At 48.2% G+C, this 3398-nt stretch overlaps 5 non-coding genes and 7 pseudogenes across 5 annotated transcripts; all 12 read right to left on the bottom strand.

The window, feature by feature from the left end:
* Nucleotides 1-194: 194 nt before the first annotated feature.
* On the bottom strand, nt 195-313 carry LOC136939219 (5S ribosomal RNA; annotated as a pseudogene).
* Nucleotides 314-470: 157 nt separating this feature from the next.
* Nucleotides 471-579, bottom strand: LOC136939245 (5S ribosomal RNA; annotated as a pseudogene).
* A 150-nt stretch (nt 580-729) lies between these two features.
* LOC136939208 (5S ribosomal RNA) lies at nt 730-849 on the bottom strand (annotated as a pseudogene).
* Nucleotides 850-1004: 155 nt separating this feature from the next.
* LOC136939274 (5S ribosomal RNA) lies at nt 1005-1123 on the bottom strand. The gene has a single exon (XR_010875774.1). It is a non-coding gene; the product is annotated as a 5S ribosomal RNA (ribosomal RNA).
* A 203-nt stretch (nt 1124-1326) lies between these two features.
* On the bottom strand, nt 1327-1446 carry LOC136939223 (5S ribosomal RNA; annotated as a pseudogene).
* Nucleotides 1447-1624: 178 nt separating this feature from the next.
* LOC136939246 (5S ribosomal RNA) lies at nt 1625-1732 on the bottom strand (annotated as a pseudogene).
* A 145-nt stretch (nt 1733-1877) lies between these two features.
* LOC136939207 (5S ribosomal RNA) lies at nt 1878-1996 on the bottom strand (annotated as a pseudogene).
* A 154-nt stretch (nt 1997-2150) lies between these two features.
* Nucleotides 2151-2269, bottom strand: LOC136939217 (5S ribosomal RNA; annotated as a pseudogene).
* Nucleotides 2270-2422: 153 nt separating this feature from the next.
* LOC136939248 (5S ribosomal RNA) lies at nt 2423-2541 on the bottom strand. The gene has a single exon (XR_010875750.1). It is a non-coding gene; the product is annotated as a 5S ribosomal RNA (ribosomal RNA).
* Nucleotides 2542-2686: 145 nt separating this feature from the next.
* LOC136939267 (5S ribosomal RNA) lies at nt 2687-2805 on the bottom strand. The gene has a single exon (XR_010875768.1). It is a non-coding gene; the product is annotated as a 5S ribosomal RNA (ribosomal RNA).
* A 148-nt stretch (nt 2806-2953) lies between these two features.
* On the bottom strand, nt 2954-3072 carry LOC136939266 (5S ribosomal RNA). The gene has a single exon (XR_010875767.1). It is a non-coding gene; the product is annotated as a 5S ribosomal RNA (ribosomal RNA).
* Nucleotides 3073-3217: 145 nt separating this feature from the next.
* On the bottom strand, nt 3218-3336 carry LOC136939265 (5S ribosomal RNA). The gene has a single exon (XR_010875766.1). It is a non-coding gene; the product is annotated as a 5S ribosomal RNA (ribosomal RNA).
* Between the last annotated feature and the right edge of the window lie 62 nt (nt 3337-3398).

The raw sequence follows: 3398 nt of genomic DNA, 5'->3' as shown, positions 1-3398 counted from the left end.
ATCGGACGAGATCGGGCGTTGCCATGCTGGTTTGGCCGTACGAAATACTTCGACAACCATACGCTACTTATTAATAACCAGATTTGGTATTTGACAATGCAAGGTGGTCTCTCTCTCTCTCTCTCAGGAAAATGAAAGCAGCTTCCAGCCCCTTTCATGAAGGACTACTTGTGCATATTGCAAGTGAGCAAAAGAGCATACAACACCTGGTATTCCCAGGCGGTCTCCCATCTAAGTACTAACCAGGCCCAACCTTGCTTAGCTTCAGAGATCGGACGAGATCGGGCGTTGCCATGCTGGTTTGGCCGTACGAAATACGTCGAAAACCATAGGATACTTATTCATAACCAGATTTGGTATTTGACAATGCAAGGTGGTCTCTCTCTCTCTCTCTCTCTCTCAGGAAAATGAAAGCAGCTTCCAGCCCCTTTCATGAAGGACTACTTGTGCATTTTGCAAGTGAGCAAAAGAGCATACAGCACCTGGTATTCCCAGGTGGTCTCCCATCCAAGTACTAACCAGGCCCAACCTTGCTTAGCTTACGAGATCGGGCGTTGCCATGCTGGTTTGGCCGTAAGAAATACTTCGACAACCATAGGCTACTTATTAATAACCAGATTTGGTATTTGACAATGCAAGGTGGTCTCTCTCTCTCTCTCGGCAAAATAAAAGCAGCTTCCAGCCCCTTTCATGAAGGACTACCTTGTGCATTTTGCAAGTGAGCAAAAGAGCATACAGCACCTGGTATTCCCAGGTGGTCTCCCATCCAAAGTACTAACCAGGCCCAACCTTGCTTAGCTTCCGAGATCTGACGAGATCGGGCGTTGCCATGCTGGTTTGGCCGTACGAAATACGTCGACAACCATAGACTACTTATTCATAACCAGATTTGGTATTTGACAATGCAAGGTGGTCTCTCTCTCTCTCTCTCTCTCACGAAAATGAAAGCAGCTTCCAGCCCCTTTCATGAAGGACTACTTGTGCATATTGCAAGTGAGCAAAAGAGCATACAGCACCTGGTATTCCCAGGTGGTCTCCCATCCAAGTACTAACCAGGCCCAACCTTGCTTACCTTCCGAGATCGGACGAGATCGGGCGTTGCCATGCTGGTTTGGCCGTACGAAATACGTCGACAACCATAGGCTACTTATTCATAACCAGATTTGGTATTTGACAATGCAAGGTGGTTCTCTCTCTCTCTTCTCTCTCTCTCTCTCTCTCTCTCTCTCTCTCTCTCTCTCTCTCTCTCTCTCTCTCAGGAAAATGAAAGCAGCTTCCAGCCCCTTTCATGAAGGACTACTTGTGCATATTGCAAGTGAGCAAAAGAGCATACAACACCTGGTATTCCCAGGCGGTCTCCCATCTAAGTACTAACCAGGGCCCAACCTTGCTTAGCTTCCGAGATCGGACGAGATCGGGCGTTGCCATGCTGGTTTGGCCGTACGAAATACGTCGACAACCATAGGATACTTATTCATAACAGATTTGGTATTTGACAATGCAAGGTGGTCTCTCTCTCTCTCTCTCTCTCTCTCTCTGTCTCTCTCTCTCTCTCGGCAAAATGAAAGCAGCTTCCGGCCCCTTTCATGAAGGACTACTTGTGCATATTGCAAGTGAGCAAAAGAGCATACAGCACCTGGTATTCCCAGGCGGTCTCCCATCCAAGTACTAACCAGGCCCAACCTTGCTTAGCTTCCGAGATCGGGCGTTGCCATGCTGGTTGGCCGTACGAAATACGTCGACAACCATAGGCTACTTATTCATAACCAGATTTGGTATTTGACAATGCAAGGTGGTCTCTCTCTCTCGGCAAAATGAAAGCAGCTTCCAGCCCCTTTCATGAAGGACTACTTGTGCATATTGCAAGTGAGCAAAAGAGCATTCAGCACCTGGTATTCCCTGGCGGTCTCCCATCCAAGTACTAACCAGGCCCAACCTTGCTTAGCTTCCGAGATCGGACGAGATCGGGCGTTGCCATGCTGGTTTGGCCGTACGAAATACGTCGACAACCATAGGCTACTTATTCATAACCAGATTTGGTATTTGACAATGCAAGGTGGTCTCTCTCTCTCTCTCTCTCTCAGGAAAATGAAAGCAGCTTCCAGCCCCTTTCATGAAGGACTACTTGTGCATATTGCAAGTGAGCAAAGAGCATACAGCACCTGGTTTTCCCAGGCGGTCTCCCATACAAGTACTAACCAGGCCCAACCTTGCTTAGCTTACGAGATCGGACGAGATCGGGCGTTGCCATGCTGGTTTGGCCGTACGAAATACTTCGACAACCATAGGCTACTTATTAATAACCAGATTTAGTATTTGACAATGCAAGGTGGTCTCTCTCTCTCTCTCTCTCAGGAAAATGAAAGCAGCTTCCAGCCCCTTTCATGAAGGACTACTTGTGCATATTGCAAGTGAGCAAAAGAGCATACAGCACCTGGTATTCCCAGGTGGTCTCCCATCCAAGTACTAACCAGGCCCAACCTTGCTTAGCTTCCGAGATCGGACGAGATCGGGCGTTGCCATGCTGGTTTGGCCGTACGAAATACGTCGACAACCATAGGCTACTTATTCATAACCAGATTTGGTATTTGACAATGCAAGGTGGTCTCTCTCTCTCGGCAAAATGAAAGCAGCTTCCAGCCCCTTTCATGAAGGACTACTTGTGCATATTGCAAGTGAGCAAAAGAGCATACAGCACCTGGTATTCCCAGGCGGTCTCCCATCCAAGTACTAACCAGGCCCAACCTTGCTTAGCTTCCGAGATCGGACGAGATCGGGCGTTGCCATGCTGGTTTGGCCGTACGAAATACGTCGACAACCATAGGCCTACTTATTCATAACCAGATTTGGTATTTGACAATGCAAGGTGGTCTCTCTCTCTCTCGGCAAAATGAAAGCAGCTTCCAGCCCCTTTCATGAAGGACTACTTGTGCATATTGCAAGTGAGCAAAAGAGCATACAGCACCTGGTATTCCCAGGCGGTCTCCCATCCAAGTACTAACCAGGCCCAACCTTGCTTAGCTTCCGAGATCGGACGAGATCGGGCGTTGCCATGCTGGTTTGGCCGTACGAAATACGTCGACAACCATAGGCTACTTATTCATAACCAGATTTGGTATTTGACAATGCAAGGTGGTCTCTCTCTCTTGGCAAAATGAAAGCAGCTTCCAGCCCCTTTCATGAAGGACTACTTGTGCATATTGCAAGTGAGCAAAAGAGCATACAGCACCTGGTATTCCCAGGCGGTCTCCCATCCAAGTACTAACCAGGCCCAACCTTGCTTAGCTTCCGAGATCGGACGAGATCGGGCGTTGCCATGCTGGTTTGGCCGTACGAAATACGTCGACAACCATAGGCTACTTATTCATAACCAGATTTGGTATTTGACAATGCAAGGT

The sequence above is a fragment of the Osmerus mordax genome, unplaced genomic scaffold, assembly GCF_038355195.1.
Source record: "Osmerus mordax isolate fOsmMor3 unplaced genomic scaffold, fOsmMor3.pri Scaffold_163, whole genome shotgun sequence".
Lineage (NCBI taxonomy): Eukaryota > Metazoa > Chordata > Actinopteri > Osmeriformes > Osmeridae > Osmerus > Osmerus mordax.
Note: the sequence above shows the minus strand (reverse complement) of the source record. Positions and strands in the feature narration are given on the sequence as shown.